Genomic DNA, 20945 nt, shown 5'->3' with positions numbered 1-20945 from the left:
TCGAATGTGATGTCACAGAAAGCTTTGTGCAGGTGCAGTAAAGTGCGGAAAATGCATTTTATATGTGAACATTCTTTTATTTCTAAGTAATAAAGCTGAACTCCAGCTAGTCATACACTTTACATAGTTTGTTTGAGCCAAGCTGGCCCGAACGAACTATGTCCTTCACTAACATGTGAGGCCGCTAAATATGCAATATAAACTGTATGTAGCTTAGGCTACATACAGCATACCACACTGTGTTCCGGGTTTGAGCCACAACTTCCAAGTCTCATACCCAGAACACAGTAGTCTATCACAGCGGCACTCACCAATTCAGAGAAAGTGCTGTATTCTGATTGGAGTCAGAGAGGTGGGCTAATGAGGTCACAGCCTCTGACTCATTGCTAGGCTCATTCATTGCTAGAATACATCACTTACTCTGAATGGGTGAGCGCCGCTGTGATAAACTCTGCTGTGTTCCTGGTATGAGAATGGAAGTCTTGGCTTGAAGCTACATACAGTTTATACTGCACATTTGTGATGGACATAGTTCATGTGTAAAGTATATGAAAAGCTGGAGTTCAGCTTTAAGGCCTACAGCCGGGAATGTGGAGAGAGGGCTTCTGGCCAGGCGTATGATACAGCAGTTGGTCCATCAACATCAGGTGGATAGTTTTCCTTCCAAGAAGAAGCAGGGTGGGGACTTGCACAGTTTGACACCAACAGGTACCCATAGTAGCCCCCCTTACAAACTGCATAGAAACATACCCAGAACATCATTTTTACATAGTAGGGAGTCTATTATGTATTTTTCACAAATACATTTTTGAGCAACATTTACCTTAAAGGGTAAGTTCACCTTTAAAGTAAAATTTGTAAGGTGAACCTGCACAGGAGCCCCTCCTACCCCCCCCCCCCCAGGAAACATTGGTTCACCTCCTCACCGGTCCGGGGCTTAGAAATCTCCCGCAGCTTAATTTCTAAATCGTACCTCATCAGGAGATACGTTTAGGAGCATTCCAATCAGAACCCGTGTGTCCCATCCTGTCACCGCATGTGAAGAGCATGTACATTGGCAATATGATCTGTCAGTGTGGGGGATCACCAGACTCCAGGTTAGCGGGACCAGGGGGGATGGGGGGGGGGTCCAGTGTAAGTTCACCTTACAGATTTTCTGTAAAAGTGAATTTACACTTATATGTAAAACAAAAACTTTTTTAAAATTTTGTATGGATTAGGGAACGGTTAAGAGCCCTGTTAAGTTTCTTTATTATTATTATTATTATTATTATACAGGATTTATATAGCGCCAACAGTTTACGCAGCACTTTACAACAATAGGGAGGACAGTACAAGTACAATACAATTCAATACAGGAGGAATCAGAGGGCCCTGCTCATTAGAGCTTACAATCTAGGAGGGAGGGTTAAGTTATACAAAAGGGTAATAGCTGTGGGGGATGAGCTAATGGAGAAAATAGTGCAGTTGTTAGATGGAGGCAGGATAGGCTTCTCTGAAGAGGAAAGTTTTCAGGGATTGCCTAAATGTGGATAAATTTGGACACAGTCCGACAGATTGGGGTTGGGAATTCCAGATGGGCGAGGCTCAGGAGAAGTCCTGGAGGCGGATATGGGAGGAGGTGATGAGGGAGCTAGAGAGCAGGAGGTCCTGGGAGGAACGGAGAGGGCGATTAGGTTGGTATTTTGAGACTAGGCTAGTGATGTAGCTGGGGGCAGAGTTGTGGATGGCTTTGTAACTTATTGTTAGTATTTTGAATTTAATTCGTTGGGCGAGTGGCAGCCAATGGAGGGATTGACAGAGGGGGATAGCAGACACTGAGCAGTTTGTAAGGTGGATGAGTCTGGCAGCAGCATTCATGATGGACTGAAGGGGGGATAGTCTATTTAAAGGTAAGCCAATGAGGGGGGAGTTGCGGTAGTCGAGGCGAGAGATAACCAGGAGCTTTGTGGTTTCGTTGGTTAGAAAGGGACGTAGTTTAGAGATGTTGCGGAGGTTGAGGCGGTAAGCTTTGGAAAGTGATTGGATGTGGGGCCGAAAGGAGAGTTCAGAATCCAGGATAACACCTAGTACCCTGACATGTGGGGACGGGTGGATGGTTGTGCCATTGCTCTTGACATACAAGTCAGGGGAAGAGGCACGTGAGGGAGGAAATATTATAAGCTCGGTTTTGGACAAGTTGAGTTTGAGGAAGTGGTGTGACATCCATACAGATATGTCAGTTAGTAAGTTAGTGATGCGTGAGGAGACTGATGGAGTGAGTTGAGGGGTGGAGAGATAGATTTGTGTGTCGTCAGTGTAGAAATGATATTGAAAGCCGTGAGAGGCTATCAGCTGACCCAGGGAAGAGGTGTAGATTGAAAATAAAAGAGGCCCAAGAACAGAACCTTGGGGGACCCCGACAGAGAAGGGAAGAGGAGTGGAGGAAGTAGAATTGTAAGTGACACTGAAGGTGCGTTGGGATAGGTAGGATGAGAGCCACTGAAGAGCACAGTCACGGAGACCGAGGGAGTAAAGTTTTTTGAGGAGGAGGGGGTGGTCAACCGTGTCAAAGGCAGCTATGATACAGAAGTAGGAGTACAGAATAGTGTCCGTTGGTTTTTGCAGTTAGTAGGTCATTTGTGAGTTTTAAAAGAGTAGTTTCTGTGGAGTGTTGAGGGCGAAATCCAGATTGAAGGGGATCAAGAAGGTTGTTTTTAATGAGGTGGTCACTCAGTTGGTTGTAAACCAGGCGTTCAAGGAGTTTAAAGGAAAAGTGGAGCAAGGAGATAGGGCGTAGGTTGTTAAGATTGGTAGGGTCCAAGGATGGCTTTTTAAGTTTCGGGGTGACCAGTGCATGTTTTAGAGCATTGGGGAAGACGCAAGAGGTGAGGGAGAGATTGAAGATGTGGGTTAGAGAGTGTAGGATGGAGTCAGAGGGCGACCGTAGCATATGAGAGGGAATAGGGTCCAGGGGACAGGTGGTTAGGTGGGCGATAGAAAGGAGTTTAGCAACGTCGTCTGTAGTAGCAGATTTGAATAGGGGGAGTGTCAGTTGTACCTGTTGACATGGGGTCTTAGCTGGGAGAGATTCCTGTAGAGGGGAGATTTCATCGCGGATAGTATCAATCTTGTTTTTGAAGTGATTAGCGATCTCCTGGGCAGTGAGTGAGTCAGTGAGTGGAGGTGGTGGAGGACAAAGTAGAGAGTTGAAGGTAGAGAAGAGTTTACGGGGACTAGATGAGAAGGTGTAAATAAGAGCTGTAAAATAGGTTTGCTTGGCAGTGTGGAGGAAAGAATAGTATTTTTGGAGGGCAGATTTGTATTGGTTGAAGTCTTTGAGAGACTTAGTCTTGTGCCACAGACACTCAAGAGCGTGACTTAGTTTTTTGAGAATTTTAGTGTCATCTGTTTGCCAGGGTTGTAGGGGTCGAGGCCTGATTCTGCGTGTAGTGAAGGGAGCGAGCTTGTCCAGGATGGAGAACAGGGATTTATTGTAGATGGATGTGGCTTGGTTGGGGCAGGACAGAGGAGAGATTTTGTCATAGAGGTGGTCAGTAGCAGAATAGAGGAGAGAGGAGTTGAAGTTGCGAAAGTTTCTACGGGTGATGGTTAGGCGATTGGAGGGAAAGGTGGTGGAAGACAGGGGGAGGGAGAAACTAATAAGGTGATGGTCGGAGAGAGGAAAAGGATTGTTTGAGAAGTTGCATGGAGTGCATAGGTAGGAGAATACAAGGTCAAGGGTGTTGCCATCAGAGTGAGTAGAAGCCTGTACCCATTGTTTTAGGTCAAATGAAGAGGTTAGACTAAGAAGTTTAGAAGTAGCAGGAGTGTTTGTATTAGCAGGGATGTTGAAATCACCGAGAAGGATTGTGGGAATTTCTGAAGAGAGGAAGTAGGGTAGCCAGGCAGAAAACTCATCAAGGAAAGTTGATAATGGTCCAGGGGGCCGGTAGATCACAGCAATTCTTAGGGAAGTAGGAGAGAATAGACGTATACAGTGGGCTTCAAATGATGAGAGAGAAAAAGAGGGAGGAGAGTGAATAACCTGGAAGGTGCATTGGGGGGATAGGAGGAATCCCACTCCACCTCCCTTGCGTCCATTAGGCCTAGGGGAGTGAGTCCAGTGAAGGCCACCCTGGGATAGGGAAGCAGGAGAAGGGGTGTCATGTTCGTGGAGCCAGGTTTCGGTGAGAGCAAGTAGATTAAAGGAATTAGTGACAAAGAGGTCATGAACAGCAGTGAGTTTGTTGCAGACAGAGCGGGCGTTCCAGAGGGCGCAGGAGAGAGGGAGGCTGGTGTTGGGAAGAAGAGGAATGGAGACTAAATTGCCTAGATCGCGACTACCACCAGAGGGTGTAGGGTGATGGGTGTGTTGGGCACAGTTAAATAAGGGAGGCCCAGGGTTTGGGGAAATATCTCCAGCGGTTAGGAGAAGCAGAAGAGTAAGGGAGGTAATATGAGAATATGATTTGTATGAGGGGACATGCTTCAGTATCCTGGGGGGTTTGTTAGCAAATGGGCTTAGAGTTAGAAGGAGGTGATGACTGCAGTAATAGGGGGAGGGGAGAAGTGAGGGTGATATGTACAAATTGTGGGGTGGAGCAGAGGGGTGAAGAAAAGAGAGTTTGAGGAGAGAGGCAGCAATTGTGAAAAGGAGGAGAGGTAAAGAGAGCATGTTTCAGAGAGGAAGGTGAGATAATTTGGAATTGAGGTCATCTGCAGTCTGTTGTGGTTGGCTTTGTGCAAATTGCTGAAGTGCAAGAGCAGAAGTGCCACTTATTTAAAGAACCCCACTTCTTTGGAAGAACCCCCTGTATGTGCAGCCCCCTGTATGTGTTCCCCCGTAAAGAAGGCCTTGTTTTTATACTGTGTGTTGGGTGTGGATAGAATCTGGCAATTAATCAATTAGGAGGGCATATTAGGAACACAGCTAGCAGGGCATAACTTTCACACCACAATCAAACTGCAAGGGGACTAAAAGGCCAAAATAGTAAAGATAAGGGAACCCGTAATTTAGGTAAGACTTAATGGCTAAATAAACATTGAAATAATGTGAGCATGGCTACAGATGGAGTTGAAACAGTGGTGACAAACAGATTTACCAAATATGCATTTGAGCAGTCAGTCAATGTTCAGTTTAAAAGGTATGTGAGGTATAAACGCAGGTTTACCAAATATGCATTTGAGCAGTCAGTCAATGTTCAGTTTAAAAGGTATGTGGAGGTATAAACGCAGGTTTACCAAATATGCATTTGAGCAGTCAGTCAATGTTCAGTTTAAAAGGTATGTGGAGGTATAAACTCAGGTTTACCAAATATGCATTTGAGCAGTCAGTCAATGTTCAGTTTAAAAGGTATGTGGAGGTATAAAAGCAGGTTTACCTGTGAAGAGAGAAGAAAATGTTCAGATGAATGGTGCAAGAGCAGAAGTACCACTTATTTAAAGAACCCCACTTCTTTGGAAGAACCCCCGGTATGTGCAGCCCCCTGTATGTTGCTGTCTCTTCACACCCTGTCCTAGAAACACAACAGGAAAAAAGAGGTCTTTCCAAAGTGACAGTTCTCACCAGATCAGGTGTCCCCTCATCTCCTGTTTCTGTGACAATTCTAAAATATTGAATTTCTCATCACTTTCTGTAGCAGAGACAATGGTCACCAGGACAAATAGAGAGGTTAAATCTCCCCAGTAAGGATGAGCTAAGGTTTTTAAACACACAGGAGTTTTTCACATGATAAGAGGCCACCAGTCAAATCGGCTGTGACTGTGGATTTCACAACAGCTACATGTAAAAAGGGGCAGGGATGCTTGTGACATTATTGACCCAATATGGCCATTTCTAGTCAATGACATTATCCAAATATGGTCATGTGGCTATCATGGGATAGTTGCCCAAAAGTTTGGGCTGAATTCAGTTTGTCAAAAACCTGAGCTAATCTCTACTCCCCAGCAGGGATACAGAAAGCAAGAAAAACAGGGGATTTAACATGTACTCACACTTTCCTAAACAAAAGTATTGGATCTAATACTCCTTAAAGTGGAGTTCCACCCAAAAGTGGAACTTCCACTCATCGGATTCCTCCCCCCCTCCGGTGTCACAGTTGGCACCTTTCAGGGGGGAGGGGGGTGCAGATACCTGTATATTACAGTTATCTGTACCCACTTCCGGCGTAGATAGCCGCAGAATCTGCGGTTATTTACGCCACATCCTGTTCCCCCCCCGCTGTCTGCTGGGAAACACATGGGTCCCAGAGACAGCAGGGACCAGCCGTATTGCGCTGTGCGACTCACGCATGCGCAGTAGGGAACCGGGAAGTGAAGCCGCACGGCTTCACTTCCTGATTCCCTTCCCGAAGATGGAGGCGGCAGCACCCGAGGACCGAGAGACGGTTCGGCCTCGGGTGCCGACATTGCGGGCGCCCTGGACAGGTAAGTGTCCATGTTTTAAAAGTCAGCAGCTGCAGTATTTGTAGCTGCTGACTTTAAAAAAAAAAATTTCAGCGGAGCTCCGCTTTAAATTAATTTTTGATTTAACTTACTTGCTGGGCATTATAGCTTTTGATGTATATTTTTTACAATCCATAGATTCTTCCTGTAGTGGCTATTTATATTTTACTTCACTCACTTAACCTCCCTGATCAACAACTGAGAAATAAGATCTTATCCATACAAATACATTTATATTTTCAATCAGTCACTTGTGATGTATTTGTCCAAATCAACGTATTTCTTTCCCTTGAATCAGAGTGGCAAAATTTAAGCTTTTCTTGTATAGGGCGAGCAATTTCAGAATAACTAGGGATCCACTGTCTACAATATTCAGTCATCCTTAAAAATGTTCACAACTGACCTTCATTGTGAAGCATCGGGTTTTGTGATGATAAATTGATCTAATATGGGAACAAGTGTCTAAGTTCCCAGGAAATGCAGTGACCTACATACTGAACTTTCTCCTTACAAAATTGTAGATTGTGCAGTAAGGCATCGTATCCTTTGTATTTCCTCAGCCAAAATGTCAGTAAACAAAGGGAGTCCTGCTTGCAAGCCTCCATAGAGGTACCAGCCAACAGGATCATCAACATATAGAACAAGTACAGTGCCACTGGGCAAACAGAGCTCATACAGATCATCTTTAAAAAGCTTCAAACATTTCAATATGCAATGTCCAGTGTAGAGGCAACATAATTCTAGATTCTCATGTTTATTGGCAGCTGCAATTTGTGCATGGGCATACCTCCCAACCTTTTGAGATGGGAACGAGGGACACCTATCAGCAAAAATACATGGGCATAGGACACACATCCCTGCCATGCCCTTAAAGGAGAATTATAAAAAAAAAAAAAAAAAAAGATTAGTTAAACCCACAAGTGCTTTTTTTTTTTTTTAACCACTATTATTGCTTTATACTGGTTTTGAAATGCAGCAATTTAGAAATACAATGAAAGGTTTAGCACTGGTAAACACTTTTTGAAAGATAAATATTGTATTTTCTATACAGCTAAATAGATCAGACCAAAATGAGGGACAAATGAGAAGGAAAGAGGGACAGAGGGACTTTATTCCAAATCAGGGACAGTTGGGAGCTATGCATGGGGGCTGCTTGCTGTCAGACTGGATGTCAGTAAATGTTTTCCAGTCCCCATTAAAAATTAAATGGTACAGTATGTAAACCCAACATTTCATATTTCTGATATATGCCTGTTGTACCATTTACTTGTATGATAAATTATCCTGTTCTCTTTGTATTGCTTCACTTATGTGAAGTCTGTGGTGTTCCTGACAGTCCCTCTGCTTTCCTATTAACCACATGCCGACCGCCTTTCGCATATATACTGCAGAAAGGCGGCTCGGCTTGTGCGTGTGGTACTGCGGGTGCGTGTGCGCTGCGAGAGCTCGCCCGCAGGTCCGGCGGACTCAATATCCGCTGGCTACCCGCAATCGCAGGAAAGAGAAGCAGAACGGGGATCTGTCAATGTAAACAAACAGATCCCCATTCTGACAGAGGAGGAAAGAGAAATCAGCTGTTCCTAGTGATCAGGAACAACGATCTCTCTCTTCTCTTAGTCAGTCCGTCCCCCTGACAGTTAGAACACACACTGAGGGAACACATTTAACCCCTTGATTGCCCCCCTAGTTTTAACCCCTTCCCTACCAATGCCATTTATACACTGATCAGGACAAAACATGGGGTTCCCCTTGGGTTTGGACTTTACCGGCAGTCAATATATGTGACAATTAAAGTATTTTATAGTATATGGTATAGTATAGTACTTTAATATTATTGTTACATATATTGAATGCCGGTAAAGTCCAAACCCAAGGGGAACCCCATGTTTTGTCTTGAATCCAGGATGTTGGTACTACAAAGTAATCACTGATATCTTCTATTTATACATTGACCAGTTAATTTTTTTAGCACTGATCACTGTATTTGTGTCACTGTTCACCAAAAAGTGTCACTTAGGGTCAGATTTGTCCGCCGTAATGTCACAGTCCCTCTAAAAATCATAGATCACCGCCATTACCAGTAAACACAATAAAAAATAAATAAAAAGTCCCTAAATCTTTCACCTATTTTGTAGACGCTATAACTTTTGCGCAAACCAATCAATATGCACTTATTGTGATTTGTTTTACCAAAAATATGTAGCAGAATACATATTGGCCTAAACTGATGAATAAATTAGTTTTATATATATATTTTTTTGGATATGTATTATAGCAGAATGTAAAATTTTTTTCAAAATTGTCGCTTTTTTTATATAGTGCAAAAAATAAAAACCGCAGAGGTGATCAAATACCACCAAAAGAAAGCTCTATTTATGGGAAAAAGGGACATCAATTTTATTTGGGTAGAACATCGCAGGACCGCAAAATTGCCGTATTGCAAAAAATGGCCTGGTCATTAAAGGGGTAAATCCTTCTGGGGCTGAATCGGTTAAAAACTGGCCACAGCAGGAGAACACACCATGGTCAGTTCTCTAGCTATGCTGGGAACTCAGCCTGCTCTCCTCCAATAATCAGACTTGTCCTAAAACACACCCCCTACCCAGCCTTTCACTGCTGTTTCTCCTCCCATAGCTCTTATGCAGCTGAGAACAGAGGAATGTGATCACTTATAAAAAAGGGAAAAAAACTGTACTTATAATATTTTTTTTTTAATATCTATACACAAATGGTTTGCCTTTCATTTTTATTTTGAATTGAATGGATTGTTTTTACAAGGTGAGGCTTTACAGTCACTCAGCCACTTTGTTACTAGTGTATTTCCTTTTTCTTATTTATTTTTTTATTTTTTTAAGCAAGAGTACATCGTTCAAATGGCTTGAAGGCATTGGACAAATCCCCGCTGGCTTGTACCTGCCATATGGAGTTTTGACTGGTGTGCTGCTATAGCAGTCTGTTTATTTTGCATCTTTGATATGTTCTTCTGTTCCCTTCTCCTTGTTCCTAGTTCTCCTAGTTAGTACAATCCCTAGCTAGACACTCCCTGATCCTTTTCTTGTCCAGTTTAGTTTCACTTTAGTTGCAGAGAAAAGGCTAGGAAAGTCATTGTCGTCTTACACTTCAAAAAACTAGAAAGACATCCTCTCTAATGTACTTATATAAAGTAAAACTAGAGCAAGGTCCATAAAGAAATGGATGAGTGAGTTTAGGGTGGACGAACTTGACTGGCATGCAATGTCCTGACCTCAACCCGATAGAACACCTTTGGGATGAATTAGAGCAGAGACTGCGAGCCAGGCCTTCCTGTCAACACCAGTGCCTGACCCCACAAATACACTTCTAGAAGAATGGGCAAACATTCCCATAGACACACTCCTAAACCTTGTTGACAGCCTTCCCAGAAGAGTTGAAGCTGTTATAACTGCAAAGGGTGATCCAACTCAATATTGAACCCTACGGAATAAGACTGGGATGCCATTAAAATTTGTGTGTGTGTTGCGTTTGTTACAATATGATTTTTTTTTATTAATCAGACTTGATACATGGGACATAACATTAAACAATAGTGGTTGGTCATAGAGATATTGTCAGTTTTTGGCTTGAGTAGATTTCTCAAACAAATGCTGTTTTATACAATGGGGGTAGATATCATTGTTGTATTCAATTGAGTGTTCAATTAACAGGCTATTGACTCTATAGCTACAGTAAACAAGTAAGACATTACTTGTTTGGGATTCTTTCAGCTTTCAAACTGAAAGAATGGCTGTTAAATTACTGGTTTGAGTAGACAATGGTACGTAGATACCATTTTTGTACGTAGATACAGTTTTCAACAGTCCATTGTTTCTACAGTTACAGTAAACAGGCATGTTTTCTGTTGTTTGATAACTATGGCAAAGAGCCCGGCTCATAAAAGGGGGATTTAGGCATAAGCTAGACACACACACACACACAGACACCATCATGCTTTGAAGATCAGAAGCCACCACTCATGATATAAGAACACTGCCTGGTGCTCCAGGAGATTTGTTGCCAATGGAGATCACGAACATACAGTAACAGAAGATAAGTAACCTTTAAGTGTATTTGTACTATTATAGACCATAGGCTGTTTAGTTTGCTAGGCATTTTGCTTGTTATTGATATCTGTCAGTCTTGTATTGTATTCCTAATATTGTAATAGTTTTGTATGTACAGCATCTTTGTATAGTAAAAGCACATTTACACATTGCAGAAATCTCAGCTTCCTTGATTATACCACAGAGTAACCTTGCTAGATAGATGCAAGCAAAACATTTGGGGGCTCATCCGGGATCTGTGCTATAATTCAACTGAAGCAGACGTGTTTTTCTGTAGTGTGTTGTGTAACTTGTGCTAGGTAAAATGCTGCATAAGCTGTTTAGGAAAAGCAAGGCTGCAGAGGGTTCTGGTGGCCAGAAGGAAGTGTGCAGCTTACCTATCTGGGCCAGAGACAATGAGTGGGAGCCTCTTGCTAAAGATTTTTTGAAGTATGCTTCTCCCTTGAAGCTGACTTGGGGCGATAAAGTCTCAGATAATTTTGTAGATTTTAGCCTTAAGGGGTTGGATTTAAGTAAAAAAGAGAAGAGGACAGTGTCCACAGTGGGTTGGCACTTCCTTAATGCTATTTACACTGAATCACAGAGAAGAGAGAAGGCAGAGGCAGAAGTTAAGGTATTAAAAGACCAGCTAGCAGTTGCTTCAGAGTGTGTGCGTTCAACTGCTAGTCGGGCTGATGATTTGCAAGAGCAGTGTGCAGCCCTCATGACCAAATCAATTAATGCCTTAAGGAAAAGGAAGGGCCGTAAACCTGTTAGTAAAGCCAGGGTACGTGCCATTGTCACATCCCAAAATTGGGATTGTGAGGATGTGCTCTCCTCAAATGATAGTGAGGATGAGGAGATAGAGTTTGATATTTTGCATGATGATCTGCTAGTGCGAAAGAAAAAGTATGCCAGACCTCTCATTACTAAGCATAGGAAACGGCAACATGATAGAGAGGATATGGCAGATGGGGAGGTGCATTATAGCAACCCCAGAGATGCTGAATGTGAAGAAGTACGGGAGTTTACACAAACTGAACTCCATGAGCTGGCAAAACAATACAAAAAAAGGTCTGGGGAACCCCTAGTGAGTTGGCTCTTATGCTTATGGGATGAAGGGGCGGACAGTGTTGTTTTGTCAGGTAAGGAAGCAGTGACTATGGGAGTGTTAACCCATGATCCACAATTGCGTCAGGCAATGCGAAAAGCCCGAGAGTTTAGCGTGAATTTTTCACTGTTAGACCTCGTGAGAGATGGAATAGTCCGAGTATACGCTAGTCCTACTGACCTGGAAAATACCTACTCATGGTGAGCAATAGGAGAGGGTATTTCCAGGTTACGTGAGATGGGTTGTATAACCAGATTAAATACATTTCCAGAATGGATGGGTCCAGATATGGAACCCTTTACGTCTGCTCTGCGCTCTAAGCTGATGAAGTCTGCGCCATTTAATCTCAGGGCTCCATTATTGTCCTTGTTGGGAGGCCTGGGATTAAACAGCAAGATTCATGAAGCCACAACCCTTTTAAACCTGTCAGGGCAGTAGATAAGGTCAAGGTCAGACAGGAAGAATACAAGCAGAAAAGAACAGAGAAGAAAGGGAATGGGGTAGAGAAGACAGGAGGTGAAGAGAAAACCAGGCTAGTTATTTCTAGGAAACAAGTGTGGGTGGACCTATTAAAGGCAGGAATACCTAAAGATGAGATAGATGGGATTTCTACTGCAGACATGCTGAAGAGGTAGAAACATTTAGTAGGGAAAACTGTCAGGGTTTGAAACACTACTCCTAGTGAAGATAACATCAGCCTGGACTTAGAGAAAACAGAACAGACCCTTCTGTTAGCCCCAAACCAATTCCCAAAACTGAACATGAACCCAAATCCCTTTATCCTGGGGAGGAGTTAGAGAAAATCAGAAAAGGGGATTGGGAGGTTCCTTATCCTTTATGAAGGGAAGGTGAGTCTCCTGTAATAGCCGTGAGGGCAGTGACAGCAAGAGACCGATGCCCATATGCACCTGTCACTGTATGGTGGAGGAAGTCATCTTCTCCTACACATGTAATGGCTTTAGTTGATAGCGGAGCTGAAGTTACACTTTTGCAAGGTAATTCTTCCCATCACAAAGGAGAATTGATTTATGTAGAAGGTTTGGGAGGGCAAACCACACCAGCAGTTAGGATACGGGTGAAATTGGCTATTGGCAAGGGATCAGGATTTATGACAAATGTTTTGGTATCAGAGTTACCCGAAAATATTCTTGGGATGGATGTACTTCAAGGTCAGTCAATTCAGACTGAAAGAGGTACATTCACATTCGGGTATCCTGATAAAGCGTATCTGGTTAGGGCGGTGAAGGCTGTGGTCAGAGGTCATGTGAAATGGACCCCTGTCTACAGTCCTCCACCAGAGAAGCCAGTCTGTCTCAAGCAGTACAGACTTCCTGGAGGCCACAAAGAAATTGGGGAGACTATTCAAGAACTGTTGAGAATAGGGATCCTTAGACCTGCTGTAAGTCCTTTCTCGTCTCCGGTGTTCTCAGTAAAGCAACCTGATGGGACATATAGAATGACTGTGGATTACAGAGGTCTAAACAAAGTGGCACCTCAATTGAAGTCAGCTGCACCAGATATGATCTCAATTGTTGAGAAAATTGCTAAAGATGCAGGAGAATATCATGCTGTGATAGACCTGGCTAATGCTTTCTTTTCGATTTTGATAGACCCAGAGTGTCAAGACCAGTTTGCTATAGTGTGGGATGGCCGCCAGTACACTTTCCCCGTGCTTCCTGAAGACTATGTTCATTCTCCAACAATTTGTCATGGACTGATTGACCGAGATTTAAGTACCCTGAGTTTGAAAGTCGCTGTGTTCCACTACATTGATGACATCATGATCTCTGGAACAAAAGAAGATGTAACTGAAGGACTGCACCTGCTGATACATCACATGGAGAACAGAGGGTGGGCTATCGACAAAGACAAAGTCCAAGGACCTGCCACAGAAGTGAAATTCCTGGGAATGATGTGGACTGGGCCACAGAGGAAAATTCCAGAGACAGTTGTGCAAACTATCCAGGTTCTGTCGCCCCCTACTACCAAAGAGGAGGCACAGAAGTTCATTGGAGTTGTGGGGTTCTGGAGATCGTTCATCCCACATCTTGGACTGATTCTGAGGCCTATATATAATGTCACCAGAAAAAAGACTGAGTTCTCATGGGGTTCAGAGCAGTGGACTGCATTCCTGGCTGCTAAAGAAGCTATTTTGCAGCATCAGGGATTAGGACCTGTGAGACAAGGAGTACCATTTCAGCAGGATGTAGTGAAGCAGAATGGTACCATATCTTGGAGTCTGTGGCAGCCAAATGAAAAGAAAGACTGAGAGCAATACCCATTGGATTTTGGTCCAAACAACTGACAGGGGCACAGAAGAGATACACGCCCCTAGAGAAGTACCTGTTTGGGGCCTACACAGCACTTCAACATGTAGAGACCATTACAGGAAAGGACACTAATACCACCAATAGCAGGATGGGTGAGAGATAATGGACTGACCACTAGGGCAGCTGTAGCCCAGAACCAGACACTGATGAAATGGAAGTGGTACCTTCAAGAAAGAGGGGGTATTGCAGCTGGGGATGTTAGAGACATTTCAAAACAGTTGGCAGGGTTTGTCACTTTTACCAGCACCCGGCCAGAAGAAGAAATTCCTGTGCTGCAGTCATCCCCCATTCAAGAGGCTCCACCCTTTGAGTCTCTGTCAGAAGACATGAAGGAGTCAGCGTGGTTCACTGATGGTTCAGCCATAGTCAGCTCGTCTGGACGTAAATGGACAGCAGCAGCCTACAACCCAAGTACAGACACAGTCCTGCAGGAGACCGGAATTGGAGGGTCCAGTCAGTATGCAGAGTTGAAAGCGGTGGTGATGACTCTTCAGTAGGGATGAGCTTCGTGTTCGAGTCGAACCCATGTTCGACTCAAACATCGTCTGTTCGCCCGTTCGCCGAATTGTGAACGATATGGGCCGTTCGCGCCAAATTCGTGTGGCGCGTCACGGCCCATAATTCACTGCGGCATCGCAGTGCATTGCTGGCTGATGATTGGCCAAGCATGCACTATGACCCGCATGCTTGGCCAATCACAGCGCCGTCTGAACAGAGAGCCGTAATTGGCCAAAGCCAAGGAGGCTTTGGCCAATTATGGCTCAGGGGATTTAGCACACGCCCCACACTATATAAGGCCGCCTGCACGGCGGCCCTGTGTAGTATGTATTCCGGCGTTCATAGATAGAGAGAGAGAGAGACAGACAGTGTCATTTGATTTGAGTTAGATAGATTAGGCAGAACAGTCAGTCAGTTAGCTGCACTTACAGTGTATTGTGTATATATATGCATCCCAGGTGTTGCATATATATATATATATACACTGTATTCAGTTTAGCTAGATCCGTTCCTGTTATCTTCTTACTGACAGGCAGGCTTGTCTTGTTACAGTATTTACAGATACCTGAAGAAAATTGCTGGTGTTCTTTCGATCCTATTAGTACCACAGTCAGGCAGCTAGACTATTTACAGTTAGTGCAGTGCGTCCTGCTCACAGTGTTCAGCTAAAACTACAAGTTAGCGTGGTGCGTCCTGCTCACAGTGTTCAGCTAAACCTACAAGTTAGTGTGGTGCGTCCACCTCACAGTGTTCAGCTAAACCTACAAGTTAGTGCGGTGTGTCCACCTCACAGTGTTCAGCTAAACCTAGAAGTTAGTGCGGAGCGTCCTGCTCACAGTGTTCAGTTAAAACTACAAGTTAGTGCTGTGCGTCCTCCTCACAGTGTTCAGCTAAACCTACAAGTTAGCGTAGTGAGACCTCTGCACAGTGTTCATCTAAAGCTACAAGTTAGTGCAGTGCGTCCTGCTCACAGTGTTCAGCTAGATCCGTTCCTGTTATCTTCTTACTGACAGGCAGGCTTGACTTGTTACAGTATTTACAGCTACCTGAAGAAAATTGCTGGTGTTCTTTTGATCCTATTAGTACCACAGTCAGGCAGCTAGACTATTTACAGTTAGTGCAGTGCGTCCTGCTCACAGTGTTCAGCTAAAACTACAAGTTAGTGTGGTGCGTCCACCTCACAGTGTTCAGCTAAACCAACGAGGCAGGACCTTGACTGCATCACACCCCAAAGCTCCACATGTGCAGGGCGCTGCAGTCTCTGCGCGTTATTCAAAAAGTTCTTTGGTGTGGGCCTTTTTTGAGACGAGTGCATCAGATCGCACCTCTGCTATTTGCAACATATGTCTCAAGCGTATCACGCGTGGCCAAAACATCTCCCGCTTGGGTACCACATGCTTGACCAGACATATGTTGACCTGCCATGCAGTTCGTTGGCAAGCGTATCTAAAAGACCCACACCAAAGAACAAAGAGGACCTCTCCTTGCTCCTCATCAGCTGAGATCTCCAACCCCACTATACCTTCAGTCCTCTCTGAGACCTGCACTGAGAGGAATGAAGGTGTAGAACTAGGTGTGTCACAGCTAAGTACTTGTGGGCAATCTGCTTTTGGTACACCGACGTCAGATTGTACCAGGCAAATTTCCCTGCCCCAGCTGCTGCACCGCCGAAAGAAGTTTGCTCCCAGCCATCCACATGCCCAGCGGTTGAATGCTAGCTTGGCAAAACTGCTAGCACTTCAACTGCTGCCTTTTCAGTTGGTAGACTCTACCCCCTTCCGTGAGTTTGTGGAATGTTCGGTTCCTCAGTGGCAGGTACCCAAACGCCACTTTTTCTCACGGAAGGCGATTCCGGCTCTCTACCGGCATGTGGAAGGCAATGTCCATGCCTCGCTGGACAGGGCGGTCAGCGGTAAGGTGCATATTACCGCTGACTCATGGTCCAGCAGGCATGGACAGGGATGTTACCTAAGTTTCACGGCGCATTGGGTGACTCTGCTGGCAGCTGGCAAGGATGCAGGACAAGGTGCAGTAGTGTTGGAGGTTGTTCCGCCACCACGCCTCCAAAATGCTAATGATTGTGACACACCTCTCTCCTCCACCCCCTCCTCTTCTTCTTCCTCCATGGCCTCTTCCTGTGCTTTGTCCTCAGAACCAGTGGTGCTCTGTAGCCGTTCAAGGGGCTACGCAAGTACGCAGGCCAAAAGATGCCATGCGGTGCTTGAGCTGGTGTGCTTGGGGGACAGGAGCCACACTGGGGCAGAGGTTCTGTCAGCTCTGCAGGTTCAGAGGTGGTTGACGCCACGCCAACTTAAGGCAGGAATAGTGGTTTGTGACAATGGCACCAACCTCCTCTCTGCCCTCCGACAGGGACAAATGACCCATGTGCCCTGTTTGGCTCACGTCCTTAACACGCAGCAGAGGGCCATCAATGAGTACCTGTGCGACTATGGCACCAGGACAGGGTCAGGGGAGCTTGGTTTTTTTCCCACACCAGTGGGCCATGATCAGGGATGCATGCACTGTCCTGTCACCATTTGAGGAGGCCACGAGGATGGTGAGCAGTGACAGTGCATGCATCAGTGACATTGTCCCCCTTGTCCACCTGTTGGAGCACACGCTGCGTGGAATAATGGACAGGGCACTTGAGGCAGAACAGAGGCAGGAAGAGGAGGACTTCCTTAGCTCTCAAGGCCCCCTTTATCCAGACAGTGTTCCTGCGTGCCCGCCGATCACACAGGAAGAGGAGGAGGAGGAGGAGGAGGAAGATTGTGTCAGTATGGAGGTGGAGCCTGGCACTCAGCATCAGCAGCAGTCTTTAAGGGATCAGTCCCAAGAAACACATGGACTTGTACGTGGCTGGGAGGAGGTGGCTGCGGACCATGTCGTCCTTAGTGACCCAGAGGACTCCGGACCGAATGCCTCAGCAAACCTACGCATGGCCTCCCTGATCCTGCAAAGCCTGCGTAAGGATCCTTGTATTCGTGGTATCAAGGAGAAGGACCAATACTGGCTGGCAACCCTCCTTGATCCACGTTACAAGGGTAAGGTTGCGGACCTTATCTTGCCATCGCAGAGGGAGCATAGGATAACACATCTTCGGGAGGCCTTGCAGAAAGGTCTGTGCACCGCGTTCCCAGAGACTGGGAGGTTACAAACTCCTGTTTCTGGACAACGTGTTGCTGAGGCTTCGGTCAGTCAAAGAAGGAGCGGTGGAGAAGGTGGCTGTCTGACCGATGCGTTCAGACAATTTTTTGGTCTGCAGCCCCAAGGTATGATCGGTTCCAGCAACCATCGCCAGCGTCTGTTTTACATGGTGCATGAATACCTAGGGGCAAGATCTGACTTGGACACCTTTCCCACCGAAAATCCTCTGGGTTACTGGGTCTTGAGGATGGATCACTGGCCAGAGCTTGCACAGTATGCAATTGAGCTACTGGCCTGTCCTGCATCCAGCGTTCTTTTGGAACGCACATTCAGTGCTGCTGGAGGCTTTGTAACCGATCACAGGGTGCGTCTGTCCACTGACTCGGTCGATCGACTGACCTTCATAAAAATGAATCAGTCTTGGATCACCACCAGCTACCAAGCACCTGATGCTGATGTAACCGAATAATTTTTTTTGAAATCTTAGATCCCTTCAAAGACTGCCTATGCTGATGCTGAGTGACTATCCCTGAGTAAATATCCTCTTCCTCCTCAATCATCACGCTGATAGCTTGTAAGAACATTTTTGGTTCTGGGCGCCACCACCAGTGCCTAAGGCCCAATTTTTCAGCCCCTGTTTAACAGGGGCGTGTAATTACAATTTTTGATGCAATACTTTGCAGCAGGGCTCGTTTCTGCATTACAACTAGAGTATCTGTGAGGGGTTGCAGTGTTGTGGCACCAGCACCAGTGCCTAAGTCCCAATTTTTCAGCCCCTGTTTAACAGGGGCATGTAATTACAATTTTTGATGCAATACTTTGCAGCAGGGCTCATTTCTGCGTTCCAACTAGAGTATCTGTGAGAGGTTGCAGTGTTGTGGCACCAGCACCAGTGCCTAGGGCCCAATTTTTCAGCCCCTGTTTAACAGGGGCATGTAATTACAATTTTTGATGCAATACTTTGCAGCAGGGCTCATTTCTGCGTTCCAACTAGAGTATCTGTGAGAGGTTGCAGTGTTGTGGCACCAGTGCCTAAGGCCCAATTTTTCAGCCCCTGTTTAACAGGGGCCTGTAATTACAATTTTTGATGCAATACTTTGCAGCAGGGCTCATTTCTGCGTTCCAACTAGAGTATCTCTGAGGGGTTGCAGTGTTGTGGCACCAGCACCAGTGCCTAAGGCCTAATTTTTCAGCCCCTGTTCAACAGGGGCATGTAATTACAATTCTTGATCTAATATTTCACAGCAGGGCCCATTTCTGCACCCACCAAGAGCAAGTGAGGACCTACAGTGTTGTGGCACCACCACCAAAGGCCCAATTTTTCTGCCCTTGTTCAACAGGGGCATGTAATTACAATTCTTGATCTAATATTTCACAGCAGGGCCCTGTGAGGGCTTACAGTCTTGTGGCCACAACAACACCTAAGGCCCAAATTTCTGCTGAGTATATAGGGCAGGCCCCTACTTTCAAACATCTAACTTACAAACGACTCCTACTTGCAAACGGAAGGAGACAACAGGAAGTGAGATGAAATCTACCCCTAGGAAGGGAAATTCTCTCCTGTAAGAGTTAATATGGGAAAAACATTTCTCCTTTCCACTGATGCTTTCCAATCCTTGTTCCACAAAAAACCCCAAATTTTCAAAAAGCATTTGTCATTGGGACAAAAAGTGAGGTGAAATCTTCTGAAGAGGAGGAAAGACAGCAAAACAAATGTCACAGGGGTGATAACCCTTCCCTATGTTTTCCAAAAAGCTTAAAAAAGATTTTTTGGCTGGAGCTAAACACGTTAAAAATGTACCCGTTAAAAATTACAAACAGATTCTACTTAACAAACCTACAGTCCCTGTCTTGTTTGCACCGCCTGTATACTGCTGTTCAGAGTATATAGGGCCTGGTGGCCCCACACCTTTCCTTATTTTAATTTGGGTGCGGGGTTCCCCTTAATATCCATACAAGACCCAAAGGGCCTGGTAATGATCTGGGGGATACCCATGCCATTTGTCTCACTGATTTTCATCCATATTGCCAGGACCCGACATTACATTAAACCCGCAAGCAGTTTTAAATGAGATTTTTTTCCTTTAAAAATGACATTTTGTGCATGGACTGTTCTAAACACGGGAAACACACGCCACTTTACAGGCATACTATAGACACACCCCAGGTACGATATTTAAAGGAATATTTCACTTTTTTTTTTACTTTAAGCATCATTAAAATCACTGCTCTCGAAAAAACGGCCGTTTTTAAAAGTTTTTTTTGCATCGATACAAGTCCCCTGGGGTAGGACCCGGGTCCCCAAACCCTTTTTAGGACAATACCATGCAAATTAGCCTTTAAAATGAGCACTTTTGATTTCGAATGTTCGAGTCCCATAGACGTCAATGGGGTTCTAACGTTCGTGCGAATTTTCAGTCCGTTCGCAGGTTCTGGTGCGAACCAAACCGGGGGGTGTTCGGCTCATCCCTACTCTTCAGGAGGATCCTCTTCCCATGTCACTATCTACACTGACAGCTGGGCGGTTTTTAAAGGACTGACAACTTGGACGCCCACGTGGAAGTCCAATGAATGGATGATTCATGGAAAGGTGGTGTGGGGAGGCAAGGAAGTCTGGGACTACATCTGGAAAGAAGCTCACTCCCGCACCATAAAAGTGGGGCATGTTGATGCACATGTGCCCCTAGTCCCAGACTTTGAGAACTATAACAGAGTTGCAGATGAAATCGCCAAAGTGAAAGCAGTTGTGCCAATTGATCCTGTCTTGATGAACTTGGCCAACTGGGCCCACAAGCAATCTGGACATTTGGGGCAGAAAGCAACATATGAATGGGCACAGCAGAGAGGATTGCCTATATCCATGGACATGATAAAGACTGTAATAGGGAACTGTACAGTGTGTGGAGAAGTGCGACAATGGCCATTGCAAAGGTACTCCACCTGATCGATTAAGAGGGGTGAGAGGCCTGCAGAGATCTGGCAGATTGACTTCATCGGTCCCCTGCCCCGGGGAAACAATGGACTGAGATATTGTTGCACTGCAGTGGACACCTATTCAGGACTTATGCTTGTTCATCCTTGCAAACATGCAGATCAAGCCGTAACGCTTCAACTGCTCCAGAAACTTGTCGTTGCTTATGGTTGTCCCAAACAAGTGCAAAGTGATAACGGCTCACACTTCACCGGAGGGAATCTGGCAGGAAGGTTTGAAGTTACATTTGCATTGACAGATGAGCTTCAAGACAGTGGCTGGGACTCTGACTGGTTAGTGGATACTTCCCAGCAAGAGTGGAAAGTGAGGCTACATAACAGAAAACCTTCCAAAATAAACAGCAGTGATCTTCTGGGAAATATCAGTATATTTCCTCTCCTCCC

Source organism: Aquarana catesbeiana, linkage group LG03 (genome assembly GCF_042186555.1).
Source record: "Aquarana catesbeiana isolate 2022-GZ linkage group LG03, ASM4218655v1, whole genome shotgun sequence".
In the NCBI taxonomy this organism is placed as follows: domain Eukaryota; kingdom Metazoa; phylum Chordata; class Amphibia; order Anura; family Ranidae; genus Aquarana; species Aquarana catesbeiana.
Note: the sequence above shows the minus strand (reverse complement) of the source record.